The sequence below is a fragment of the Mauremys reevesii genome, linkage group 5, assembly GCF_016161935.1.
Source record: "Mauremys reevesii isolate NIE-2019 linkage group 5, ASM1616193v1, whole genome shotgun sequence".
Classification (NCBI taxonomy): Eukaryota; Metazoa; Chordata; order Testudines; family Geoemydidae; genus Mauremys; species Mauremys reevesii.
In genome coordinates, this window is record NC_052627.1 from 131,533,839 (window position 1) to 131,546,729 (window position 12,891).

The window sequence follows — 12,891 nt, forward strand, 5'->3', positions numbered from 1 at the left end:
ATCCACAGTCCAGCTGCCGTGGCACAGGTGGGGCTGGCAGACAGCATACTTTCCACTGTGGCCTCAATAAAGGCTGTGGCCTGTTCTGGGGGAAAGTACTCACTAACAACCTGGGAACAAATCAAAAACAGGAGAGACTGCAATGATGTTTGGCTCCAGCACTTGTAAAAATGGAGGCCTAATAGCTCTATGGAAAAATATCTATGCATCAGCAAATTGCATCCGACGAAGTGGGTATTCACCCACGAAAGCTCATGCTCCAATACGTCTGTTAGTCTATAAGGTGCCACAGGACTCTTTGCTGCTTTTACAGATCCAGACTAACATGGCTACCCTTCTGATTAATTAACAATTTGTTAATTAGCCTCGTGTCCAGCTAGCCATTTGGGATTAAAATTCTCTCCATAGTCTATATACTACATTTTTGTATTCTACACTAATGAGATCAGGTTCGAGGCAAAGCTTCTGTTGCACAGTTAGCACAACATTGTACTGAATATGCAGGAGGTAAGTTTCCAGTTTGTATTCTCTTAGATACACTGCATCTTTTTACAACATATACAATGAAGTCAAGAGAGGCATGCACACAAATATAGGCTAAGGCAAACCCACAAGGTGACAGAATGAAGACTGGATGGGTTCTCAGCTTGATGTTCCACTAATACAGTTTTTTCTCATGGATAGCTGGATAGGTACATGTGTGCGCATCTGCGTGTGCATTTTCATGGGCGTGCAACATTCTGTGGAATCTGGATTTTACATGGCATTCATAGCACACATCTATGAAAAGCATCTTGCTGGTTACTAGCAACGAATGCCCCTCGCCCACAGCTCGCTCCAAGTACGGAAAGGCATCATGAAAGCGTAAATGTAAAATGCAGGGTGTCTGGTCACTAGAACATCCGCACAAGTTTTTTGAGTCAGTTACCCTGGCCATTTTGGAAGATGCCTGAAACAGAGCCTCGGGGTCCGGAGCAGCTGTTAGTTCTTCACGGAGACATCTCAGCTCCTCTTCCGCTGACCCCAGGTTCATGGGCTGGCCTGGAGTGGAGAAAAGGAAAAAAAGTACTGTAACGACTAATGAAACTGAACCTCTACTGCATGGATATTCATACAGGAGGATCCATGTGCTAGGCTGTTATCAGCATAGTGTAAAATCTTGGCCCCATCAAAGTCAACGGCAAAACTCCTGTTGACTATAATGGAGTCGGGATTACACCCTAAATGTCTGAAAGTTAACAGTAGTGGTATGTTATTGTGACTGATACAGGATTGAACAAGCACCGTATTCAGCTTGGAGCAGCTTTCTGGGGGTGTCTGGTTTCAGTAGCCTCTCTGCTCTCACTATTTACATCTAATCTCACATTCAAGTACAACTCATGGAGGTAGATGTGAGGGGTTCCAATGTAGAAGTGAATCCCTCCACCAAACTCTCGTTGTAAAAGAGATGGGGCTGGACAAAACCTTCGGCAGGAAACCCAGGCTCATCCGTCACTTCTAAACAATGCTGGGATTTCTATGTTGTACACTCAAAGACTGGAGTCCCTTGTTCTGTTTCTGAATCACCAACACTGTTTTTTAGGACTGATTAATAATAATTAGAAATAGGGTGACCAGATGTCCCAATTTTATAGGGACAGTCCCGATTTTGGGGTCTCTCTCTTATATAGGCTCATATTATCCCCCACCCCAGTCCTGCATGAGTTTCACATTGGCTGTCTGGTCACCCTAATTGGAAATGGCCTTAAATAATAACCAAGATCTATCCCTTTACATCTAACCATTAGGTGAAAAGAATATCCTACGCCAGGGGTCGGCAACCTTTCAGAAGTGCTGTGCCGAGTCTTCATTTATTCACTCGAATTTAAGGTTTCGCGTGCCAGTAAGATAATTTAATGTTTTGAGAAGGTCTCTTTCTATAAGTCTATAATATATAACTAAACTATTGTTATATGTAAAGTAAATAAGGCTTTAAAAATGTTTCAGAAGCTTCATTTAAAATTAAATTAAAATGCGGAGCCCCCCGGACTGGTGGCCAGAACCTGGGCAGTGTGAGTGCCACTGAAAATCAGCTCACGTGCCGCCTTCGGTACCCGTGCCATAGATTGCCTACCCCTGTCCCACTCTTTCACAAATGGGAAAATGGCCTACACTTACTCCAATAGCTTTGAATGCTCATGACAGAGGGCTGCTGCAAGAACTTTTTGTTTAAAGAATTAGTCCAGGAAACCCCTCCAATACAGCCAGTGGCAGGGTAAAGAGAATGAAAATGTTTAGTACCAAGGGCTTGTCTACATGGAGATAGTCAAGAAAGCTAATCCAAATTCATTTTCAAACTGCATTAGTTAAACTTCATTAAACACCTCTGGGGACACACTTATTTAGAATTAAAGGGGCCTTTTTCAGGTTAGTTTAATTCATGTAATTCACTAAAATTAAGAAGGGCCATTTTCATTCAGAATCAGAGCATCCACACGTGTTTAATGACACTTTAAAATTTACACCTTTCGTTCATTTGGATTAACTCTCCTTAGTGTCCCTGTGTAGAGAAGCTCTAAGGAACTGAGCAGTTATCTACCTGGTGCAGACCATTTATTATTTGTACAGTTCCCAGAAGTGTGCCACACTCTTTACACATCATAATCGTCTCTTCTAATGAGCTATTTACAAGATGCCCACCACTCTGTTATCTAAGTGCCAACAGACAGGACAGAAAGAACTAGAGAGGCAAAAAATGGACATTACAACAGTGAAAGAAGGTGAAGAATTACTTATACCTGCTAATGAGGAAGAATTACTTATACCTGCTAATGGTCTCCTCACCTTGTATACAGAGAAGGCAGCTGATACAGTCAAACACCCACTGACGAGACGAGGCCAGTGAATCACAGCTGTATGGTGCTATTGCTCCAATCAGAGATCCAAACTGATGAAAAGTTTCCTGAGTCTAATTAAAAAAGAATGAAGAATGAACGTTCTCCAGCTGTACTGGACTTCACTTGCCATCTTTATTGTTGATACCAGTCAGCTCTGTGTTTTTGGGGAACCAGGGCACAGTATCTAGCTTGTGTGACTCATGAAGGACACCCCCAATTCCCATCTCTGTTTGAACCAAAACCGATCAGAGAAAAGGCTTGCAGAGAACAATGAAGGGTTTGGGGAGACATACCTAGACGCCTCCTGACAAGGGTGACAAGATTAAGACATCTCCATTTGCATACAGAATGAAGAACAGAGACAACTCCGCATGCCTCAACTGCATGAAAGATGGAATAGGGATTAGCATAAAGAATGAAGAACAGAGAACCGCACTGAACTCTGGGACCAGAAAGCAGGGACGCATTGAATCATGGGAATCCCTGCTCCAGATGCTAATGAACCTACGCCTGCACACACTCAGCTCAGCAATTATCAGACCAATTCTAGTAATAAATCTTTGACTCATATCCCAAAATACTGAAGCAGCCTAGTTGCCTTGTGAGCTCCCCGGAAGAAAACAACACCCATAGCCAAGAATGATCAGCTCCTATTGACTAGCCTAAAGAAAACCCTTGAGCCATCAGTTTACCCATAAACAAATCTAGTGTTCTCCTTCAACCACTGTATTTTCTCTACAAACTCCCCTACCTATGCCCAAGAAAGGGTTCTGATGTATAGACCCAAACTCTGCATCAGTTCCACTGGGATTCCACCTCCTGACTGATCGTGCTGGGGGCTCTGCCTGTCTCCAGCACTCAGGACCCTGAGCTACCACCATCACCTGGGAACCCCGACCAGTTCAAGCCTCATGGAGTGGGTGAGATCCATCTCTCTCTCTCTCTGTTTTCTTTCCTACCTCAGGTATTAACCTTTAAAATGTAGCTGCTATGTTTGTTTAGCCCTCCTGGTGTGGTTATCACTATGATTCAATCAATAACTGTTATGGGTCAGCTGGTTGCTTCTCTCTCTCTCTATCAATTTGAGATTTTTTTGTTTTTAGCTTCCCCCATTTACTCTGCAGCAACACTTCTTGTACCTAAGCTAAAGATCCCTGTAGTGCCCCAAAATACTGTGGGGTTTGCTCATCAAATGGGTTACTACCAGTACAACTGTAATGTGAAAGTGTGATAGGAATGTGTTAAACTTGGGGCACATAAGTGGGTGCGGGGAGCAGTGGAAAGTGCTGCTGAACCCAGCCTGTTGAGACCAGGGGCGCATGAGGGTACCAGCTTGAAACTGCTGCTTAACCCAGCCCACTGAACACAGGGACATATGAGGGGGATCAGCTGGGGAGTGCTGATTGACTTGCTCTGCTAGTGTGTGCGCATGTTCGTCTAGTTCTAGTTATTAGCCCTGGGGAACCTAGGTCCTGCAGGAGAGCTCCATTGGGAGGGGACTTGTAGAAGGAAGGAGTAGAACACACAAGTGACATAAGCAGCACATTAATAAAATTACAGAACCGCCCCACCCCTCCCTTCCCCCACAGAAGAGTAACCCTAATTAATGAGCCTCCCCAAAGTAACGGGCACGTCTGGTAACATTGTGCCTCTGATTCCTGTACTGAACTGGGTAACGCACATTGGAAAATATAATCCCAATTGTACATACAAACGGATGGGGTCTAAATTAGCTGTTATCACTCAAAGAAGAGACCTCAGAGTCATTGTGTACAGTTCTCTGAAAGCATCTGCTCCACATGCCGTCAAAAACGCTAACAACATGTTAGGAACCATTAGGAAGCGGATCGATAATAAGGCAGTATAGTAAATATCATTATGCCGCTATAGAAATCTACAGTACCCCCACACCTTGAATACTGCATGCAGTTTTGCTCATCTCACCTCAAAAAAGATATTTTAGAACTGGAAGAAATACAGAGAAGAGTAACAAAAATTATTAGGCATATGGGACAACTTCTCATATAAGGAGAGATTAAAAAGACAGGGACTTTTCAGCTAGGAAAAGAGACGACTAAGAGGGACTATGATAGAGATCTATCAAATCATGATTGGTGTAGAGAAAGTCAATAAGGAAGTGTTATTTAGTCCTTCACATATCACAGGAACAAGGGGTCACCCAATGAAATTAATAGGCAGCAGATTTAAAACAAAAAAAAAGGAAGCATTTCTTCACACAATGCAGTCAACCTGTGGAACTCATTGCCACGGAGAGGTTGTGAAGGCCAAAAGTATAACTGGGTTCAAAAAAGAATGAGATGAGTTCACGGAGGATAGGTCCATCTCTGGCTACTAGCTAACATGGTCAGGGATGCAACTCTATGATCTGGATGTCTCTAAACCTCTGACTGCCAGATGCCGGGGCTGGGACTGTCCAACAGGGGATGGTTCACTTGACAATTGCCTTGTTCTGTTCATTCCCTCTGATGCATCTGGCACCCACCACTGTCAGAAGACAGGATACTGGGTAGATGAACCATTCTTCTGGGGGATCCAGGATAGCCACTCTTATGGTTTATGTTCTTAGCTGATTACATAGAAATTCAGCTTTAGCATCCTGGGAGCCTAAGAACCAAGAATGCATTTGTGACACTGGCAGACCAGTCAACCTGTGTATGACCCATAATAACTTAACAAGAGGCACTTCTACTGTGTCAAGACAATTCACGTGCATGTGAATTTCAAAGAGATGTATTAGACTAGCAATCATCAACTCATTCAAAAATGAACAATAGATGCTAAGTGTATTTGTCTGTGGTTATCTATACCTGGTTAGAAGTTTCACAATGTAACTAAATTAGCTTGTAGATGCTAATTCCCTTTCATGGCTTAATTGCCTTAATTATGTGTGCAAGGTGTTCAGTTAGCCTTAAAATCAAAGATGTAAGACACTTCAGGAAACCAATCATTTCTACATTATCTTCAGCTTAACTATCTGTGTTATAATGGAAGAACGGCTAATTACCTTATGTGAATGAATGTAACTAGTTTACTGGGTATGCACAGGAAATAGAAGATTATCTTCAAAGCAAAGTACAACAGGCCATCCGCATTGGGGGAAGGGCCTTCTGTGACAATTTCTGTGAGGTAGGCTTGTCAGCCTGGTAGAATAGCTATAAAAGAGAAGGCTCGGGCCTGATCCTATCATCTCTAGACTGCTTAAATGTTGAACAGGGACAGTGTAAGCCATAGGACAGAGATCTTCCAAATAATCATTTGGAAGAACCTGGAAAATGCCTGGAAAAACTAACAGACTTTACATCTAAGCTGCCTTTGGATTCTGATCTGTTGGGATGATTCCAGAGAGACTTTTACAAACCAGCAGTTTATTCCATCACTGTTGTGATCCTGAACTATGAACATGGAAAGTCACTTGTCTGGATATTGATCTTTTAACCATTTGTAACTCTTCTTTCTTTTAACAATAAATCTTAGATTTAGTTAAGGATTGGCTGACAGCGTGATATTTGGGGAAGACCTGAGATTCACATTGACCTGGGGATAAGCATCTGGGCCTTTATGATCAGTGAACCCCACATATGGTGAATCAGGTTTCCAGTAACCCCTCACTATATTAGACATAGAATATCAGGGTTGGAAAGGACCTCAGGAGGTATCTAGTCCAACCCCTGGCTCAAAGCAGGACCAATCCCCAGACAGATTTTTACCCCAGTTCCCTAAATGGCCCCCTCAAGTATTGAACTCACAACCTGGGGTTTAGCAGGCCACTGCTCAAACCACTGAGCTATCCCTCCCACCTCTTCCAAGACAGGGTTGTTTAGATGGGAGCCAAGGTCTGGAATGCCAAAAGGGGACCGTGTTTGGCATCTTGTTAACTAGGGTGGAAGCTCTTTTGTTGTTGACTTGGTGAATCTAATGATAGAATAAGCCATCAGTTTGGCGGTTGTCTCCCTCTACTTCTTGCAGTCTGCCCGCAGTGTGCTCACAGCATTGTTGTGTAAACCTCTCACTCACGGAAGCAGAGGGATGTTAGTCACCTTGAGATCCCAGCTGCTGTCCTGGAAGAGTTTTTCATGCATTTGCGTTGAGTGTCAGATCTGACGTAAGCAGGGAAGTCAGCTCAAGGAAGAGTACGGCTATACTCACTGTGCTATGAACTCTCTCTCGATAGGCAGTCAGCAGCTGGGTGCTGGCCTGCAAGGCCCGTTCTCTCTCCCACTCCTTCCCTGAACTGAACCATGTCCTGAGGAGCTGTTGGTAGAGCAGGGGAATGGACAGAGTTAGTACCAGAAAATCCCTCCCAAAAGTTCCTCTTAAACAGGTTTAATTGTCACTAAAATCCCTCTCCAAAGCATCTGACCTCCATGTAGCAAAGGAATCACATGTCTAATGGAAGAGCCCCTTAGATATACAAGTCCCAGGGGCCAGATTCACCTCTGGTGATTGAAGCCAAAGGAGTTACATGAGAGATGAATCTGGGCCCGTGTATGTGATGTCTGCTGTAGACTGTCTGATGGGAGCTGTCTAGCACATTGCATGCTGTTTGATGTCTGCTGCTGTGGTCTGTTTCCTGGGCAACTTCTCCCACATTGATTGGCAAAATGACAGAGAGGAGCATTTCTTATTATTAATTTGAATAAGAGCAGAGAAGTCCCCCCAGCCCAGCTCCTTTTATAACTTCATTTTTATACTGAACGTGCATCAAACTTCCCACCCCTCAGCCCTTCACAATATTCTGTTCATGTCTGAGGAACAGGAAGTTTCCTCTGAATGAGTTTCCATACACAGGGCTTAACTCAATATTCATGAATTCCTCTTAGAAGAAGTGATCAGTTTCAACTGGTTCTCTTCGATTTGGCTACTGCAGTGGTGATTTTCTTGCCGCTCCAAGTAGTGTCAACAACATTGTAAGAACTTGGTCCCAATCCAGCCCTGGCATAAAATGGCCTAGCTTCCGTGGATTTCAGTGGGGCACATGCCCGCTTATCCCAGGAAGAATTGGGTGCTTTCTCCTAAAATTCACTCCATTGTGGAAAATTCCTCCACAACTGAAGCTTGACCCCCTAAATCTCTGACTCTTCCCTGCTGTAACACAAGAAACAATCTCCACCACGGTTCAATGGTCTACTCACATCAAACATTTTCTGGAACCAGTCTGCGGTTGGTTCTTCCTCCAGCAAAGTCTCCACTAGCTTGCCAAGGGCTTCCATGGACCTCACGTAGAGTGACTGAAACCAGAAAAGAAGGAGTGAGGCTCAGCACAGATCATTTGTGTGTGTGGGCTGGGGAAAGCTAACCATAACCTTGCCAGGGAGGCCATGTGTGACTGCCATCACCCAGTGCCTGCTGGGCAGAAATACAGTGGATGGTGCCGGAGGAGAATTGTTGTCACGTACTTGTATATGCAGAGCATCCTTTGCTGTCCCGTCTTCCTCTTTCATCTTCTCCAAGGGAGGAAGGGGAAATAAACTTTTGAAGCACTGACCAAGGAGCTCACAGTTTTCCTCCATGGTCAGAGATGGTTTGAGCTTGCTGGCAGAAGAAAGATAGAGAGAAAAGTCATGTATTAGACTCAGTACCACCTCCAAGTAAAAGAAATGGGTCCAATGACTAGAGATTGTCCCAATCTAGAACCCCAAGTGCAAACAACCCTTCACTTTGCACCTCTATTAAGTATTGGCTCCTCTAGAAGTAAAGCTAAAACTTCAAATCTCCTTTTAGAGAAACCCACAAGCTTCCTCCCCCCTGCCAGCTAGCCAGACACCTCCCTCCCAATCTGAACTCTGCTCCATTGTACTGCATGCCCCACAACCTCCAATCTTGTGTCTTTCGAGCACAAACCCCCAAATGGACACATTCAAATCCTTAAGAACTGAAGTCCTGCTGGTGAGCAGCATGTGAGCCACAGGGCCACCCAGAGGATTCAGGGGGCCTGGGGTCTTCGGCGACGGGGAATTGCCGCCGAAGGCCCAGCACTTCGGCGGTGGGTCCCGGGGCGGAAGTTCCCCCCGCCGCCGAATTGCTGCCGAAGACTGGGCCCCCGTGAGAATTTTCCAGGGCCCCCGGAGTGAAGGACCCCACTCCAGGGGCCCTGAACAAACTCTCGTGGGGGCCCCTGCAGGGCCCGGACCTGGGGCAAATTGCCCCATTTGCTCCCCCCGGGCGGCCCTGGTGAGCCAAACCCTGCAGGCATTAGACTGCTCCCAACCTGACTTTCATGAATTAACAAATAAGAAGGCATCACAGTGCCAGGAAATATGGCAGAAAATAGCCTACCTCAGATGTCCAATGGCAAGAACTGCCTGGTAGCGAACTGGAGATGTCAGGGAATCCAGTGGTTCCGTTTTAATGAAGTCCTGAAATGCATGAATGGGGACATCAAAAATGGGAAATGGATTTGAAAGGCAGAGAGGCCTTCCTCTCACACCCTGAAACAGGGCCATATGCCAGACCTGGAATAAACAGACACCGTGCCCAGCAGGCTCTCTGCCTCAGAAATGGGCCGTAGGGCCATCTGCAGGCTATACAGAGGACAGAAAGAGAACTCACAAGACACAAGCCATTCCTTCCAGTTACAGCCCACAATATATGTCAGCATCCCTGCCAAGCTCAGAGTGGACCCAGCATTCTGGGTGCCATGCAGGTAGCTCATGAGACTGCAGTAGTACAGTCACAGCCAATGGATAAAATATCATCTCCCCAGAAAACCAGTCTCATTACATTACAACAAACTCTCTTGTACTTCAGTCCTCAAAGCTCCTAATCACTCACCAACATGTAGCCAAGGAGCTCCAGTTTGTATGAGAATTCGAACTCTTGGGAGTCTCTGGTCTCCAAGATGGCACAGCTAATCTCCATGACATTCTGGATGAGGGTTAATTTTAGGTTCATGTCCTACATAATCCAGAAGGAGAAACAAGAGGATGTGGATGAGAAACTGAGAGAAGAACCAGAGTCCAGAAGATAAAGATCAGGAATTAAATCTAGCCTCGGGAGAGGAGAGGTGTCCCCAGACCCCAGAAGGTAGTGGACTCTGGCTCTGCACCCACCTCAGAAGAAGAGAAAACCCAGGTTCATCAAATAAATCCAGGCCTACTTACACCAGAGCAGCCAGGACTCCTGCTTGATGTAGCAAGAAACCAAGCTCTGTGCAATTTAAACAAGCAACTTGTGTACAGAAAATGCAAGAGCTGAGGGCAGATTATTTAGAATGTACCTTGTTCGCAACAGTGATGCCCAGCACCTGAAAAACGAAACGCAAAACAGCTATTAGCAATGTAGATAGTCCCACATAACACACATCCTCAAAATGTCCTGGCTGGTGAATATGGAGCAGAGAGAAATCACTATTGTTAAATCTTCCAAAAGGCAGGAAAGGTATCCAGAGAGGGTGTTTTGCAGAGGTCAATATCAGGGCCATCCTCTGTAGTATTTGCATTTGTGAACTACTGGAAGATCTCAGTTTGGTTCAACTGTTTTTGGCAATGCCTAAGTGAGAGTCTCAGTTAGACAAGGCAGTACTGAATGGCAAAGTGACGTGGAGAGGTTGCATTGAGATGAGAGTCAGGACCAGCAGTCAGGCACCTGGGAACAGAAATAAAGCACACAGACAAACAAGACGACAGATAAGAGGTAAGGGAAGTAGTGAGCAAATCAACTAAATACAGGCTAGCACTAGTCTCTCTTGGGTAGCAAAAGATAGAGCTAGATACACATCCATATGAGGGGAGTTAGAGTGTTATTCTGAATAGCCTGAGTGTCACTGCATCTGAATTACTGTGTAGCTGGGGTCTACAGAATTTCAGAAGAATATAGAAAAACTAGAGAGAATACAAAGAAGAGCAACAAAAATGATACAACATGTGACAGCTCATGCTCCATCCATTACAGGTTTAAATTTGAGTTATGTGACATTTATCACGCAAAGCTCTTACCTGACAACTGGCTCTGTAATGGAGAAGGATGTTCTTTGTGATGTCTGCCTCTACTCGGGAGAGAAGCTGGTCTTTTGGAGCATGGACAGCCACGCTGCTGTAGGTCAGCATCAGGGTGCTGCGAGTCTGGCCTCTTCTCCCATGGTGGTAGTCCTAGACAATCAGAAAGTTCTTCTGATGCCTTTTGCTTTGGAATTCTGATCTGCTGCTGACCGAGGAATTCCTCACAGCAGCAATAGCAGCTTGCACTTGCAAAGCTCTTTTCAGCCAAAGATCTCAAACCACTTGCAAAAAGTATTTAAGCAATATAATAACTGTGAGGCGTGGAGATATTAGTATCTCCATCATTCCCACTAGGTAACTCTGACACAGAGAGCCTAAAATGCTGAACCTACAGCAGTGAAGTACACGGGAGCTTAGTCATTGACACTGGTGGGTACAAGATCAGGCGCTAAATGTCTTGCCTAAGGCTGCACAGTGAGTAAATGGCAGAGCCAGCAGTGGAAGCCCAGAGGCCTAGTCTCCTGCTCTAGCCTTTAGATCAGTGGTTTTCAGCCAGAGCTACTTGTGTACCCCTGAGGGTCTGCAGAGGTCTTCCAGGGGGTTTATCAACTCATCTAGCTATTTGCCTAGTTTTACAGCAGACTACAAAGAATGCAAGTACAATATTTATATTCCAGTTGATTTATTTTATAATTATATGGTAAAAATGAGAAAATAAGCAATTTTCAGTAATAATGTGCTATGACACTTTTTAATAATTTTATGCCTGATTTTGTAAGCAAGTAGTTTTTAAGGGAGGTGAAATTTGGGGTACACAAGACAAATCAGACTCCTGAAAGGGGCACACTAATCTGGACAGGTTGAGAACCACTGCTCTAAATCACAGGTTCCATAATTGTCATCCGTAGCCCACTGGTGGTCTACCTAAAGCAGATTGGTTGGCCACATGTTGCTTGCAACACCTCCTCATTTCCAGCTACTAACTGGGATTAAAAAAACGCTAAAAATACCTTAAATGCTTTTCCATGCAAGCGACTGAGGTAGTTCCCACACATTGTGCATGGGAGGGGCGCTCAAGCCATGAGACATCAGATGATAAAAATCATTTGAGAGAACCCCAGCTCCAGAGTGTGCTCCTCTCTGCTTAACTGCAGGCGTCACGTAGAACGCACACACTGGGGGACAATGCAAGCTGAGCAGAGCAGACACTACCCTGGGGCTGCAGCCCCTGCTATGGAGGGAGAGGAAGTTGGAGAGAACCCCCTGGCTCCTTTACCTTCAGGCGGCTGATGAACCCAGGAAACTTCACCTTGCTCATTGTAGCCCCAAACTCCTGAAGTGCGTTCAGGGTGAGGTCCAAGTGGCTCTCAGCAGAGAGTGCGAGGATGGAAATGACTCCCTGTCACCCAAGAAAAATACTGGTTATGATCTAGCCCACAAGTCCCTTCCTTTCAGCTGAAGGAGTGTAAAGCGCCAGTCAGGCGTCAGACCTGTGGGCAGCGGGGGCTGAGTGAAACAGCAACGAAGAGGATATGAAGCAAAATAGCATCTGTCCCAGGCCAGCTCAGAGCTGAGCCCCACAAGGAGCATTCAGGGGTTACTTGGTAAAGCGGGGAGAGGGACAGGGTCCTCACCTGTCTCTCAGGGGCTTCCATATAATCTGTTGCTGTCAAAAATTGATGAAGCTGTGATTTAATATGGACCAGGTCCTGGCAAACTGCTAAGGACGTTCCTAGCGCCTTATACAGGAAACTCTGAAAGAAAGAGACCGGCATTGAGATACCAGTAACAGAACGTGCCAGTCAGTACAGACCCAGCTCAGCAACACTCAGGAAAGAACAAGATAGCCAAGTCCAAGCACTCATACTGCAGAAACATCCCATCATCTAGCCCAGCCAGAGAACCAACAATGCAGCACAGACAAGCAGCCTGTCCAAGCAAATATTGGATGGGCAGGGGGGCAAGAGAGCAGGGAACAAGTAAAAACAAATTTTATATGCAGAATAAAATATAAAGTAATGAAGCCTTTAGAGAAGCCTTATGCAGCCCCCCAATCA

The 12,891-nt window shown here is 45.1% G+C and overlaps 1 long non-coding RNA gene across 1 annotated transcript; it reads right to left on the minus strand.

Annotated features, from left to right (window-relative positions):
• Window positions 1-9,193: 9,193 nt before the first annotated feature.
• Window positions 9,194-10,861, minus strand: LOC120405993. The gene is made up of 4 exons (XR_005599031.1): window positions 10,832-10,861; window positions 10,114-10,140; window positions 9,669-9,791; window positions 9,194-9,253 (listed from the first exon to the last, which is right to left on the minus strand). It is a non-coding gene; the product is annotated as an uncharacterized LOC120405993 (long non-coding RNA).
• Between the last annotated feature and the right edge of the window lie 2,030 nt (window positions 10,862-12,891).